The following is a 17,500-nucleotide window of genomic DNA, read 5'->3' as shown; positions in this document are numbered from 1 at the left end:
ATGGATAGATATATATATATATATATATATATATATATATATATATATATAGATAGATAGATAGATACCTACCTACATACATACATATATACATACATACATACATACATACATACATAGTTAGACAGACAAACAGACAGAGAGACAGACGGAGAGACTGACAGATATATAGATAGATAGATAGATAGATAGATAGATAGATAGATAGATAGATAGATAGACAGATAGACAGATAGATATCTAGATAGATAGATAGATTACCAGTCTGAGATGAATTACGTATGGTTAGTTGATCAGGTATTCTTCTGATTTAAGACAATGAGCTACGGCCATGCTGTAACATCAACATTTTTAATAATCGTTGAAAAAATATATATTGGGTGATCCTACATATAAAGCGGTTTATTTCAATTGCATGTACAAAAAGTCGGAGGGAGACGGGATAAACTCCCAACATCAACTTGCCATAAAAACAGGTAGTAATTTTATCTTGTCCTTATTCTTAGTGCAAGTTTTCAAGAGTGCAGTTTGATTTTAACAGTTCTTTTTTCAAATGAAAGTGACAAAGGAACATATTCGGCATATTTTGCTTTATAAGTTCAATAAAGTCAACAGCGCAACGTAAAGTGCGAATAATATTAATGCAGTACATGGGGATCGGACAATAAGCGTAAGCCAGTGTCAACGGTTGTTCCAGAAATTCCGAGCCGGAAACTAGAGCCTAGAAGATGAGCCTTGTCCTGGAAGATCTCTAGAGCTCGACGAGGACGTCCTGCAAACCTTGGTGGAACAAAATCCCATCGTAACTTTTGAGGAACTAGCAGAGAAACTTGGATTTGGTCATTCAACCATCCATCGACACTGTGCTAGAAGAAAAATGACCATCTTTGGTTTCAAGACAAAAGGTGTTTTTCCATCAGGATAATGCTCGGCCACATACAGCGAGGATGACATTCCAAAGGCTAGAGCAGTTTGAATGGGAAACGATGCCCCACCCACCATATTCGCCAGACATTGCCCCACCTGATTATTATTCATTCCGCAGTCTTCAAAATCATTAGGATGGAAAAAGTTTTGTAGACGAGGTGAGAACAATACGTGAGGAGTATTTTTCGTAGCGGACAAAGTGAATTTTGGAAGAGTGGCCTTGCCAGTCTACCAGATAGATGGAAGAGCATCGTAGAAAATGAAGGAGAGTATAGAAATATTAATATTTCTAAGTCTCTCTAAAGGAGACTACGGCAGCGGTACTGAGTATTAATAGTTATAGCCAAGCCAACATGGCGGTCCATGTTTCTTGAAAACCAGTGGATGTATTCCACTGAATTTAGGTAAATAATCCTTCGTACAGACGGTCAGTAGTGACACCTGCTGGGCTCGGCTGCTCTACATTGATAAGGGGCAATACTAGTCTGTAGATGCCAGACCAGCAAGGGGAAGCGACTGATCTCCCCTGTTGGAAGGTTATAATGGACACAGGTTCGTGTGTCACATAGCTAGCTAGAGGCGATGGCCTCTTGGAGCTAATCAACGGCAGCATTCGACCTAATTTTTCAACTCCCATATTGGCTTGGCGATAACTATTAATATGAAGGAGAGTATATTTTAGATTAAAAATGAACTTTGTTTATCTTAGTCTTGAAAACAAAAAAAGCAGGATAAAGAAACTGTATTATCTATGGGATGACCCTATATATATATATATATATATATATATATATATATATATATATATATATATATATATATATATATGATGTATATAAATATATGTATATATATATATATATATATATATATATATATATATATACACACATACACACATGTATATATATAACATGTGTTTGTATGTTTGTATATAAATATGTGTGCATGTGTGTGCGTGTATGTGTGTGTTTGTGAGTGTTGTGTGTTTCTGTGTGTATGTGTGTGAGAGAGAGAGAGAGAAGAGACTGGATAAGAGTAAGAGAAAGATAAAGACAGAATATAAAAAAAAATCTAGGACAATGAGAAAATTTTTGCCAAAATATGAAAAAAAAATTGACTAACAGAAAATTCAGATTATATATCGACTACAAAAAATACCATTATATTTCTTGATGATATTTGCTGACCCAAAGATTCTGGTTTCGATTTTACACCGCTGGTTAAGTATGATTACCATTTTAACCGAAATGCTTTCAACCAAGCTAAGCCTTCTAGGTAGTGGTTACGCATGAGCTCTCTCAACTGGGGTGTATCACCATGGAGACCGCAGCTTGATATTAAGGGTCTGGAAAGTTTAATGTCGGGTGAAATTTTTATTACTGTTAGGGGTCATCCACTGTGTAAGAATATTAAAGAAACTGAACATTGCAAGATAATTTTCGCGGGGTTCATTACGGAGTTAAGGATCGCGTGTGAACTTTTGGAAACAGTTGTTCGCTTGAACTAAGATTATTTGGCTTTTTTTTTTTTTTAGAGTAGCGCGTATTCAAGTAACACACACATACACATGCATATATACACAAATGTTTATATGCATGCGTGTGTATGTTTGCATACGAAATTGTTCACACATATATATAGAGAGACATACGTTCATACATATACACACATATACACGTAGACACAAATATTTATAAGCCTATGCGAGTGTGCATGTGTGAATGTTGTGTGCGCATACACCTGAATATGAACATATGCATACAAATATATTCAAGCACATAGAGACCTACTCTCATACATACACACACACCTACACACACACACACACACACACACACACACACACACACACACACACGCTCACACTTGCATATGCATAAAAGAGATAATGTCATACATTCATACACACATACACATATTGTATAAGAACACACACACACATATGGATATCTGTAATTAGTTGAAGGCCAAGACAATTAATTAGCTGAGTCATTGTGGCATCTTTGCGGGGCTTGTTCTAGTTCCCTGTTCAAATCCTGACGAGGACAACCTTGTTTTTAGAAGTCAATAAAGTACACTCCGGGACAAGGGTCACGTCTTTCTTTCTTTCTTTCTTTCTTTCTTTCTTTCTCTATCTGTCTGTCTGTCTGTCTGTTTGTCTTTCTGTATGTCTGTTTGTTTATTTGTTTGTCTGTCTGTCTGTCTCTCTCTCTCTCTCTCTCTCTCTCTCTCTCTCTCTCTCTCTCTCTCTCTCTCTGTGGAAGAAATCAGGTGGCATCAGGTTTGGTGATCTGGAAAGCTTTGGGCTCAGCCAAATTCCGATAGCCAAGTCACATTGCATTACACGACGGTGCTCTTTGCGACTCCACTAGGAAGAGAAAGGTTTGCAGCAAGGCAAAAGTGAATAAACCAACATCCTGCATCGCCCTTGGTGCTCTGACCTGGAATCCATAAGAAGCAAAAAAAAAAAGAAAAAAAAGATGACCCAGAACTAAGAACAATGAAGAAAAGACGATGATGCCCTGTGCTCTATCGGGAGCGAAGATCTTAATTAAGTTAATAAGACATGGATAAATGCCGTAGCTAGGTTGTTCTTTTTAGAAGTAAGACTTTATCCAGCCCAGGCATGGCTGTGCGGTAAGAAGCTTGCTTTCCAGCCGCCTGGTTCAGGCTCCAATCCCACTGCAGGACAGCTAGGGCAACTGTTTTCTACGATAGCCTCGGGCCGACCAAAGACTTGTGAGTGGATTTGGTAAACAGATACCGAAAGAAGCCGGTCATATATATATATATATATATATATATATATATATATATATATATATATATATATGTATATATAATGATATGATAATAATAATAATAATTATTATTATTATATGATTTTTGCTTTGTATTTTATTATACTTCTTTATAGTGTATTTACTTATTAATTTTTTCTATGTGACTGTGGATTTTCATGGATGAGTTCATGAACTTTGGTTCTTTCCTCTAAATTATATATATATATATGCGTGTGTGTGTGTGCGTGTGTGTGTGTCTTTGTGTCTGTGATTGTCTCCGACCACCGCTAGGCAATTGATATTGGTGTGTTCGCGTCCGAATGTTTGTACGAATGAAGGTGGTGCTCCAGCATGGGCGCGCAGTCAAATAACTGAAGCAAATAAAAAAAAATTCTATTATTGGCAGAAGGCCACAAACGTTTGGACAGAGATGACATGTCCTTTACATCAACCTTAGTGCTCAACTGGTACTTATTTTATCGATCACGAAAGGATGAAACGCTGAGTCGACCTTGGCAGGATTTGAACTCAAACTCAGACCCGGAATTAAAGAGCCAGAAGAAATCTTGCTAAGTATTTTGTCAGACACGCTAACGATTGTGCCTGCTCACCGCCTTCAAAGCAGATGCTAATATGAAGTCAAAGATTAGTGAAATAGAAAAGATGCGTGATGCTAAGCTGATGAGAAATATGCAGTTATTCTATGCGAAATTTAAATTTTTACCAATAATTATTGGAAAATTACCTCAGTGACCAACTACCTCAGAATCAATCGTTAATATGTTTCACAAAACCAAATAGAATATTTCCAATCAGATTACAGTTGCAAGCTGGTAAGAGTATCGTCAAAATATGTGAGACATCTGAGAAATTTAGCATGTAATAAGATCCACGTATGTGATCACGTCATTGTCATGCAGTCGTGTATGAATCTACACATACTTATGTATATACGTGATTGCTTATACGCATATGTGTGTACATGCATACATGAGAGCATGCATATCTACTCTGTTGGTATCTAAATTCCAATAAAGGAGACGCGTTTCTAGCTTTCAAACTAGCTCTTTCTCAATTTATGAGAAATTGGAAACTGGAATCAAATACACACACACACACACACACACACACACACACAAACTCACTCACTCACTCACTCACTCACTCACTCACTCACAAACACCTAATGACACCGAAATAGTGTCATTTGCTTATCGACAATCATAAACATAGATGCGCATACCTACATAGATATACGCACAGAGATAGTTAGAAGAGAGAGAGGGAGAGAGGGGGGGGAGAAAAACAGAAAGAAAGGCAAAGAAAGAAAGAAAGATAGAAAACTGGAAAGAGTATTGATTAAAACACACATTTAGAGATATAGAATCTTAATGCGAAGACACACATATACTTAGTAACACAGACACACACACACACGGGGACACACACACACGGACACACACACAAACACACACACATGCACGCACGCGAATGTACACATAATATTTTCTAAGATATAAAGATATAGAGAGACTGAAATATACGTAACAACACACGTGCGCGTGCGCTATCCCGTGCATTCATACAGATACATACATGCACACAACCACATTTATGCACTTATATACAATTGCATACGCATGCACAATCACTCTGCTGCATCCATTTTTCTCATCACGATTCCCTTCACACATTCAAACTGTTCACTATGGACAATATTCTCTACTTTCACTTTCGTTTTACGTCATGTTATCAGCTTTGCTTGGCTGACGTTGGGAGGTGGAAGTGAGTGTGTGGGGGTGGGGGGCGCACTGTACGATTAACGTGAACTGAGCAAACTACAAGGAAACTGCACATTCTGCAGTAGAATGCACTACGGTGCAGTGACTCGTGTGTTAAAGCAGCGATTGGAAATTTGTCGCAAAACACCATTTTGGCACATTCATGATGTTATTATTGTCATTTATTATAAGCTTTGTTGTTGTTCCAGGCTTGTATACCGCTCTCATGGTTGTTGTAGATCTTCATATTCTTGTTCTTGTTGTTGTTGTTGTTGTTGTTGCTATCGTGGGTATCGATATTATAGTTGCCTTCATTTTTATTACCTTCGTTGCTATTGCAATTGTTACTGATAACATTACTGTTGTTGCTTTACTCCCTAACGTTGTCACATAGTCATTGTTTTTATCGCAATTAGAACCGCTTCCGTAGTTGTTGTCGACGTTGTTGTCGCTGTTGTTGTTGTTGCTATGGTCGCCAATATTATTATTATTATTATTATTATTATTATTATTACATTTTTTTTCTTATTCCCTTCCCCGTCGCCGTTGGTGGTTATTGTTGTTGCTATTGCTGAAAGGGTCAATGAGAATACTTTATGGGACTGCTTCTTCTTTGCTTTTTTAGTTTTTTTGTTTGTTTTTGCCTTTATAACTGTTATCGATGTTATCATCGATGTTCGTACTGTTGTCACTGCAATCGAGTAATGTATTGGTTATTGTTATTGCTGTTGTTGTTGTTGTTGTTGTTCTTATTGTAACTGATATTAATGATACAGTTCTTGCAATATTTAATGATAGTCTTGCGCATTTTTTGGGTGAATCTTGTCAATATTTTTCGAATATCATTCTTGTTGTTGTTCTTGTATCTGCTGCTGTCGTTTTCATTAGTATCAGTATTGATATTAATATCCTCCCGTCCTCTTTCTCCCCTCATCTTCCCCTCCCCCTCCCCCTCCACCCTCCCCTCCACCCCTCCACCCATCACCCACCCCTCCACCACTCCACCCACCCCACCCCTCCACACCTCTCCCTCCACACCTCTCCCTCCACACCGCCCCTCCACCTCTCCCCTCCTCCCCTCCCTCCCCTCCTCCTCCCCTCCTCCCCCCTCCCCTCCTCCTCCTCCCCTCCCCGCATCCTCATCCCCGCCTCCTCCTCCTCTTCCTCACCACCACCACCACCACCACCACCACCACCACCACCACCACCACCACCACCACCACCACCACCACCACCACCACCACCACCATCATCATCATCGCCATCATCATCATCACCATCATCATCATCATCCTCTTCCAAATTTCAGGGCTTGTGCCTATAGTAGAAAGGATTATTATTATCATCATCATCATCATCATTATTATTATTATTATTATTATTATTATTATTATTATTATTATTATTATTATTATTATTATTATCATTATTATTATCATTAGCACGGCGATTAAAATGCGGCATTTGGCCCATCTTTACGTTTTAAATTCAAACTCCGCTGAGGTCGACTCTGCCTTTCATCCTTTCGAGGTCGATAAATTAATTACCAGTGAATTGCTGGTGTCGTTATAATTGATAAGTGCCTCCCCCAATATTTTAGGCCATGTGTCCTTAGGATTATAATAATGATGATTACACTGGTCAACACACTTTTGTTGACTTCGGATTGTTTTTAGTTAATTTTTAGATGCTGATTTCAAATATGGCTTCCATTTTCCCTGACACATCAGGTTTTCATTCTATAGCATACCCCTATTTCATGATGTATTGCATAAATAATTTACCTGGTCAGGATAGTTCACTAGGTCTTATAGCTTCAAACCATAAGTTATAATGTCAATAGAATATGAAATGCATGATAGCATCACCTTTTACTAAATACCTACTGTTAATTTTCTAATATGATGGATAAAGCACAAACCATCATGCACACACCTTCATATTCACGGTATAAATTTCCGCTTGCGAGAGCGTCTGGGGACTTCCGTGTCCACACAGTCGCTTTGAATACTGTAATAATAATTATTATTATTTGGCAGAAACGTTAGCACGCCGGGTGAAATGCTTAGCGGTATTTCGTCTGCCAATACGTTCTGAATTCAAATTCCGCCAAGGTCAACTCTGCCTTTCATCCTTTCGGGGTCGATTAAATAAGTACCAATTACGCACTGAGGTCGATGTAATCGACTTAATCCCTTTGTCTGTCCTTGTTTGTCCCCTTTGTCTAGCTCCTTGTGGGCAATAAAGAAATTATTATTATTATTATTATTATTATCATTTTTATTATTATCCTTATCACGTGCTTTTACTGTACTACCGAGCGTAGTAGCTCTATGTGCCTGGGGAATGTGTTGTGGTTTGTTGTGATGCTCTCATTTTTACTCTTTTGAAAGAGTTTTACGTAGGATGCGTGCGGTGCCTAGTGGGGCTATTTTTTGTATGTTATATATATTTGTTAGTCCTGATGCTTTTGTTATGTATTTGTCTGAATATTTTTTATCATACCTAATGCGCCTTCTACGATAGGAATTGTTTCAGTTTTCAGACTCCACATTTTCAGACTCCACGTTTTTGCATTTTGCAAGTTTCTCCGTTTCTTTTATAGAAACATTGTCACCTGTTGGTATTGGTACATCAATTAGAACACATTTTTTCTTGATGATCTCTGACAACTATATCCGGCCTATTGGCCTTAATTTCTCTGTATGTGTGTTGGCATATCCCAGAGTATGGTTGCTTTCTCATTTTCTATGACATTTACTTGAGTGTACCTGTACCATATTTTTTCTGTTGTTATTCCATAGTGTTGGCACGGCTTCCAGTGTATATAGGTTCCAACTCTGTTGTGTCTGTGAAAATATTTCTTATTAGCCAGGACTGAGCAGCCAGAGACAATATGTTCCAGAGACAATATGTTCCAGAGAATGTTTAAGGAAACATAAGAAAATTATGAGTTTGTTTTAAAATTTAAAATTACATAGACAGTATTTTACGTAGGATATGGGCAGTTTCCATGAGTATTATCTTTTGAATTTTAACCATTTTGGGGGTTCTTGGCATCTGAGCTAGGTTGCAATCAGCCCCTTTTGCTATCATCGGTATAGTTTTAGTCTTGAGGTTCCACATTTTGCCAATTTCTATTTCAAGATCTTTACACTTGCCCAGTTTTTGGTAAGTCTTGACAGATACATCTATATGGATTGGAACAGTCATTATTATTATTATTATTATTATTATTATTATTATTATTATTATTATTATTATTATTATTATTATTATTATTATTATTATTAATATTATTATCATTATCATAATAATAATAATTATTATTATTATTATTATTATTATTATTACTATTATTATTATTATCATTATAATTATCATCATCGTTATTATTATTATTATTATTATTATTATTATTATTATTATTATTAATATTATTATCATTATCATAATAATAATAATAATAATTATTATTATTATTATTATTATTACTATTATTATTATTATCATTATAATTATCATCATCGTTATTATTATTATTATTATTATTATTATTATTATTTTTATTATTATTATCATTAAGGCGGCGAGCTGGCAAAATCGTTAGCACGCCGGGCGAAATGCTTAGCGGTATTTCGTCTGCCGTTACGTTCTGAGTTCAAATTCCGTCGAGGTCGACTTTGCCTTTCATCCTTTCGGGGTCGATTAAATAAGTACCAGTTACGCACTGGGGTCGATGTAATCGACTTAATCCCTTTGTCTGTCCTTGTTTGTCCCCTCTGTGTTTAGCCCCCTGTGGGCAATAAAGAGCTTATTATTATTATTATTATTATTATTATTATTATTATTATTATTATTATTATCACCATTATTAATAGGTTTTGGGAATGAGCATTACTCTTCTTGCTGCTATTACTTCTGCTACCATTACCCTTGCTGTTTTTATCCTTGTTGTTGTTGCTGCTGTTGACTTGGTTGCCTGAATTATTGCCTCTACGCTACTGTGTCTCCGTGATAAAGACAAAACCTTGTTTATGTTGTTGACAACGATGGCTGCAAAAAAACAATCTTCTGATGCTCTTACAGTTAATGCTTCTGTTGCTGTCATTAGCTTGTACAGAATTTGTTCTTGCGTTTGCACGCATATCTGATGTGATGTGTTAGTGATGACGTAGTGGTTTTGCATACGTTTTTGCTCTTTTTGCTGCTACGACAGCTGCTGGTCTCATCGATGGTGCTGCTGTTAGTGTTGCATTATTGGTTATGCGTAATAATGATGGTATTGATTATTTTGGTGTAGCTATATATATTTTTTTGCCGGGTTTTGAATCAGAGGTTATGAGAAAAATATTTGTAATAATGAGGGAAAGTTTTTTTTTTTTTTTTTTCAATACCTTTGCATTTTCTTTTACAATCTCATCTGCTTTCGTAATACACCGATATTTTGGAATTTTATAATTTTTGAAGAAATATCATGTAAGCAAATATATTCTAAATTCAGTCGTAGCTCTGTGGGGGCAGGGGAAAAGGAGCAAAAAATACCTTCACACTTCTCACCTTGGAGTTAAATCACAGCAACAGAAAGGTAATACAAAACGTAAGAAAAGATCAAATGAACATTAATGGTTCGTAAACGCATAGATCGACAGGAATACATGTTACAAAGTTTCGATTCAGAATAAAAACAACAACGGCAACAAAAACAAGAATGGCAATAATAATAGTTTCAAATTTTGCCACAAGGGCAGCAATTTTGGGAGACGTATTGAGAAGAGCATTGCCGCTGTGAATTTTCTTTCCTTTTTTCTCCTTTATTTTCTTTGTTTACTTTTTATTTCTTACTTTTCACTGTCTTTCTTCCCCCTTTTCTCTTTCATATAACTTTGTAAATGAAAAATCTGGTGTGTTTATTTTAATGGACTACCAATGTATACAGTGCGTTTCTCTGCCCAAGGTGTCAGGAAGACACTCGGCAAGAAATGGAAAGAAGATAATAATAATAATAATAATAATAATAATAATAATAATAATAATAATAATAATAATAATAATAATAAGAAGAAGAAGAAGAAGAAGAAGAAGAAGAAGAAGAAGAAGAATCCTTTCTATTATGGACGCAAGGCCCGAAACTTCGGAGGAAGAGGCTAGTTAATTAAATCGACTCCAGTAGGCAACTGGTAGTTATTTTAGAGACCTCGAAAAGATGAACGGGAAAGACGTCCTCGGCGGAATTTGAACTTACACATAAAGACGTACGAAATCGCACCAAGCATTCTGTTCGGTATGCTAACGTTTCCGCCAATTCGCTAATAATAATAATAATAATAATAACAACAACAACAACAACGACAATGATAATAATGCTGATGAACTTTGAGTTCATCAGTATGAAGTTTGAGTCATTCGTCAAAAATTTTATTGATTTCTCTCTGAACCTTTGCTGTCACGCAATCATAAAATAGCAAACTCATTTAATCCTTAATAAAGGATTAATTAGATGCTTCTAGCTCCTTCTTTTGTCTCATTAATAGGGGGCAGTCCTTTGACATCACTCTAAATGACTATATTGTTGTCAAGTTCATCAATATTGACTCTTCGCACTAATGGTTAGTTTGACTCCCTTCCCAGCACTTCCCCTGCTCTGTGCCGTGCAAAATATTTTCATCAGAGTATTATACGATTTGATAATAACGTTAGCTTTTATTTCCTTTCGTCTTTCGTGTATGATCTTTCTTCATCATTTCGTATATGATCTTTCTTGCGTTCAGCCATTCGATTTCATTCTCGTGTATTAAATGATTTAACACTACCAATGTCTAATGGCTACAAAACACTTGTATGTTCTCTAAGAATTATCGAAATGACACTGCTTTGCATCTGTATATTATGAATACTCTTCACCAGATTTGATTTAAACTGAAGCCAAATTAGCAGATATTTTTCTCTTTGTTTGTTCATCAAGTTGCTTCACATAGTAAATCTTTTTATATCAAAATATTTCTTGGACTTCGAGACGCAGTTCAATAGGATTAGCAATTTTCAAAATTAGAATATTCATAAACGGTAGGAAATAACTCTTATGATATTCCCACTCGGTCAGAAATGGCGGTTAACTACTATCCGATGGATCTATAGAAAAATGCGAAGGGGCTGAGCTTTTGGATCTAGTATTATTATTTGTCCTGTACAGCCCTCAAGAAGCGTGCATTTTCTTTAGCTATTGTCTGTACAGACAGGAAACAATATGACCGGCCACGCCAGTCATGAATAGATTTAGGAACAACCTAATATGAATCTTCAAAGAGTTTTGCTTAAACGTAATTAACACCACTATCGTAATCAAAGTCAACTTCTTGGACATTAGATCCCCAAGAGAAGCAGATACAACTCCTTTATAAGGCTTAATCACGACAACGTATATTTCTATAGGAACTCCTCCAGTTATGATTAAAGTTTAGTATTGGGCATTAGTTGAACTACCTTCGATTTCTCCTCAGGCTGAAATATTTTCGTCAGAGTTTAACCACATTACAGTGAGGTGTTAGCGATGAGTGGTTTCAGTAAGAAGTGAACGTGCGTGGAGATTCCCTCAGCCCAACCCTGTTGAGAGGGAGAATAAAATAATCTGATTTAAATGTCTGCTCCAACAAGATATCTCTACAAGAGCTTTTAATCCTAAATCAATCACCACTTCCACACACACACAAAAATGCAACGATGTTTTTAACGTACATAATGTTAAAGTTAATTTACTCTTGTCTAGACAACATCTTTTCCAATATATTGCTTTATTACGAAAATTCATATTCTCATGCAGGCTTCACACCAAAAGCTCACTTGCAATTCTTGATATCTATCGGCCCACTGAGAGGATTTTGCCTCTCCAACGACTCTCGCCCCAGTTTATAATATCTTAAAGAATTAAGTTGGACTTGAAATTACTAAAATGACGGGAAAGCTTATGTACTCAACATAAGCATTCTTTCAAGCCTAGGAACAAGGACACTCCACCCTCTAGTCTATTTTATTAGAGGCTACGGGATTTGTTCAGTATAACCTTAGATATTATAGAACGTATCTCTTCTTACTCTCTTCCTTAACTATTTCGAGCTTTCATCTAAAGACATATTATTGACAGGACTTTCCATCGAAACGATTTTCATAGAATTAATTTTGGAAAAATAGCATCTTGTAAGATAATGATGAATGTTGGATAATTTTAATATTACAGATAAAAATTTAAGGCGGCGAGCTGGCAGATTCGTTAGCTCACCATTCGAAAGTGATTTGCAGCATTTCGTCCCAGTTTACGTTCTGAGTTCAAATTCAGCCGAGGTCGGCTTTGCTTTTCATCCTTTCGGGGTCGATAAAATGATTTCCAGTTGAGCACCGTGGTCGATGTAATTGACTTACTCCCTTCCACAAAATTTCTGGCCTTCAGCCAAAATTTGAAACCAATATTTCTGATAAAATTTAAGCTTCGGTTTTTCTGACACGAGCTGCTGTGTGAAAACCTGAAGCATTTATTGGGTGGTACTTTAAGCGACGAAGATGAATATTTGCTTGAAGCGTTCATAAATTATTTTGTAATTGCGTGGATTGCGTTAGTTCGACGTGGAACACGTCGATAACCAGCATAACTAATATAATGCTAGAATGTATATGTGCATATGAACGTGTGCAAAATGAATTTCCATGTATCAATCACCACACTGAAGGTTGGCACAAGGAATATATAGCAAAGGTGTTGCAATTATTCATCCTACATTACGTACACTTGCGAAAAAAACAAACGGAAGTAACGCAAGCAAAATGCAAATGAGGTATTTATCGAGCCACGCACAGGCTGGTGGTATTGATAGCCTACTGAGAGAAAGATATTACAATGCAGGGAACGAACGACTAAAGAACATTTTAACTGGACATCATGCTGGCAATTATCAAATAATTAATTATCTGCTATCTGTAGCACATAATTTATGAATCTAGTAATAACTAGACATTTTTGAAGTTCTACGACTGCAATATAATATTAATTTTTAGATGGAAATTGTATTTTTCAAAATTTTATATTTAAAATTACTCTAAAAGGTAATATATTTATTAAATTATGAACTGTGTCGCTTAGATAAAAGACTGTTTCGATAAAATGTCCTGTCACTAAATGTATACATTGGTGCACATGGTTTACAGCATGGAGTTCGAATCCTGCGGGCGATATTACATTTCCCGTTTTCTTATATAATATATATATATGTATTTATATATATGTATGCATACATACGTATGTCGTATTTATATATATTATGCATACATATCTATGTCATATTTATATATATGTATGCATATATATGTATGTCGTATTTATATATATGTATGTATAAGCACATGGGTAGTTAAAAATCTGGCTTTACAACCACGTGATTTCGGCTTCAATCCCACTGTGTTGCACGTTGTACAACTGCACCGTTGTACAAGTGTCTTCTACTAAAACTAGACAGATCAATGGATTGTGAGCGAATTTGGTATATTTTATGCTTAGCATGTACATATCTTTTAAAGAATTATTTCAAAGCATGAATAAATTGCATTGTCAACATATGCAATGAGAATTAGATATATGTCTACACACAGTACTTCAATATAAGATATATGGATTAACTAAGCTCGTATTAGAATGTATTTGTTGTCAGTAAAAGTATAAGCTAGACGGGAAATGTGAAAACGTGTCAGATGAACTGCACTCTCTGTAATCCGAGGACTCCACTTTATCCTATGTTATGTAACGCTAACTGTAACTTAGGTCTTTGTATCTGTGCGGTCCATAGGCATTCATTACTGTCTTTATTAAGGTGGAGAGCTGGCATAACCGTCAGTATGTCAGACAAAATGCTTAGTGGCATTTTTTTCGGCTCTATACTTTCTGATGACAGCACGCCGAGGTCGACTTTGCCGTTTATCGCTTTGGAGTCGATAAAATAAAATACCAGATACAATCAACTTGTCCCCTCCCCTCAAAATGTCAGGCATTGAGTCCTGCAACGGACTGGCATCCCGTATATCGCAATGTTGTGATCTCTGTTACTTACTCACTATGGAAACCGGGAAATCGGTTATAAGGGTCTCTAGGGCTCAAGAAAAACAATAAAAAAGGAATCTGCGTTATTTTGCTAGAAAGTTATGCTAGTGGTGTGGACAAATAGTTTGGATGCTTGTTTCACAATTATTATACCCATGTTCGATTTTACTGCGTGGTTCGATCACACAATAAACAAACTGCCTCCAACAGTTTCTGAACGATCCAAGCTTTGAAAGTGTAATTCCCTGAGCAGAAAACATCTGGACGCCGTTGGAGAGGTAGAGAATGGTTATATTGGCACTAGAAAGACCCAGCTTTGATACAGACACTGCAACATTGGTTCTGTCTTAGATTTAAGTGAATAATGGTCTCTGATTTAAACAAGACCTGCAATTTTGAGTAGGGGAGTAAGTCGATGCCATAGACCCCAGCACTTCACTAGCTCTATATTTTATCGACCGGGCAGATAGAAGGCAAAATAATAACGGTTTCGGATTTTAGGAGATGGAATTAGTCTATTGCATCAACCCTAGTGTCTGACTGGTACTTATTTTATCGATTCCAAAAGGATGAAAATCACAGTCGACCTTAACGCAGTTTGAACTCAAAACGTAAAGAGCTAGAAGATATGTTGTAGTTGCATGATGTCAACCTTATGTGACAGTACTTTGAAGAGAATAATACTACTGTTGGTTAGACCTAGGAAGCTGCACCGCTTCCTGTCGGCCTTGACACATTTCTTGTGACCTTATGCTTACAAGGGGGAGACAAGCACCTCCACCCATCTCCTCCTTGTAAACATAAGGACACAAGAAATGTGTCAAGGCCGAAAGGAAGCGGTGCAGCTTCCTAGGTCTAAGCAACAATAGTGTTATTCCCTTCAGGGGACTGTCACATTAAGTTGACAGCATACAACTACTTTATCGTATCACTACTGCATAAATCTCTCTGAGAGATTTAGAAATGTATTATTTCTAAATATAGAAGATATCTTGCTGACCATTTTGTACCACACGGTAAGGATTCTGCCAACTCATCGCTTATGATTATAATAATTTCGAATTTCAGCACAAGGCCAGCAATTTCGAGGTGAGAGTGAAGTCGATTACATCGACACCAATACTTGAGATCTTGATAGGTTCTTTGTTTTATCGACTTAGAAAGAACGAAAATCAAAGTTGAGCTCGGCAGAATTTCAACACAGAATGTAAAGAGCCGGAACAAATGATACAAGTCTCTTTATCCGATGCGCCAACGATTCTGCCTAACCACGCCCTGATTGGAGTAAATAACGTGTTGCTGTAATTCTCAGTCTTTAAGATGGCAGTCTGATTGACTAAGTAAATGGAATTCTCCTCTTACAAACTAATATGAGATCACCACCTTCATAGCAGCAAAATTAATTTACATTAACGCAGACGTATATTGTTATACAAAATTAATTAATTAATCAATTAATTATGTTAGTCGATAGGTTGCCGTGTGATTAGTATTATCTTTTCATTTGATTTCCTGTCAGTGAGACATTATATAACAGTTGCAGTAACTGATATAAGTTACTTCTGTTTTAGTTGTTGCTGTTGTTGTTTTTGTTTAGGCCTAGCTTGAGTTTGTTTGAGCAAATCTATGATAAAAGGCTTTCCAGCCGTGACGATTTCGTGAATGTAATCCAAGATTGTAGACAGAGAAATTAGGAGTTTTAGTATGATATTAAACCACCAACACGAGTAGAAAATCTCTTTGGAACGAATATGGCTCTCAACTTTCTTTGGAAATAACAACTTAAAGACATTATAGAATTTTAGCAAACCTAGAGACAAGAAAAAGCATTTAATAAATTTGACACTATTACCATTGACAAAAGATTAACCAAAGCCGATGTGGATTATCCATGTGGCATCACCAAATGATTCTAATGTTGCGTAGAATTGAGGTGAGAAGCTAAGGAATTAAAGTGGCTTTGCTCTTGACTAAAAAAAAATAAATAATAAAATCTTTATGGTAATTAATTATTTCCACTATAGGCACAAGGCCTGAATTTTTTGTGGATGGAATTAATTAATTATATCGACCTCAGTGCTCAACTGGTACTATTTTTTTCACCGACCTCAAGGATATGAAACGCAAAGTCGATCACCGCCGAATCTGAGAAATTAAAGCTGGAAGAGAAGGTGCTAAGACTTTTGTCCGGTGCGCTAACGATTCTGCCAGCTCGCGGCCTTCCTTGGAGTAATTAAGACGAGTGTCTTGCGTTCCAATTGCAAATTTGTGCGACACAAATCGTATACAACCACTTCTTTAAGATATTAACAGCGATCTTTTAATGATTAAGTAGAAGAAGGTTGTACAAAGTGAAGATTATAGAATCGGTTAATGTTTTTGGAGCATTTTCACACTGTAGAGGGTATCCACAAGGTCTGGGTACATGGAGTAAATAAAATCATAACATAGACAATTAAATATAAGAAATAATAATTTCTTAAAGTATGTGTTAATCCCCCATGTACCCAGACTTTGTGGACACCCTGTATATATTATTTCCTTTTACTCTTTGGCGTGATTTGATCCTTGAACAGTGGCCATGCTGGAATCACCACCCTGTAGAGCTTTGTCTAAAAATCGATATCTTTGACCGAAGAGCCAATTTAAAGGGGAGGTAAACAAATCAATACTGGTTGTGAAGAGATACGAGATAAACACAAAGACGCCCGCGCACACACAGAGACACACACACACACACACATATATATATATATATATATACACACACAAATACACAAATTAACACACACGTACACACACAGCCATGTATGTGTATGTGTGTGCGCTTGTATGTGTGTATGTAAATATGCATTTATATGTATTTTATGAATTTATGCATGTATGTTTATATGTATATATGTATGTATGTGTATATAAGTATG

Source organism: Octopus bimaculoides, chromosome 5, assembly GCF_046866305.1.
Source record: "Octopus bimaculoides isolate indiv1 chromosome 5, ASM4686630v1, whole genome shotgun sequence".
NCBI classification, from domain to species: Eukaryota; Metazoa; Mollusca; class Cephalopoda; order Octopoda; family Octopodidae; genus Octopus; species Octopus bimaculoides.
Note: the sequence above shows the minus strand (reverse complement) of the source record.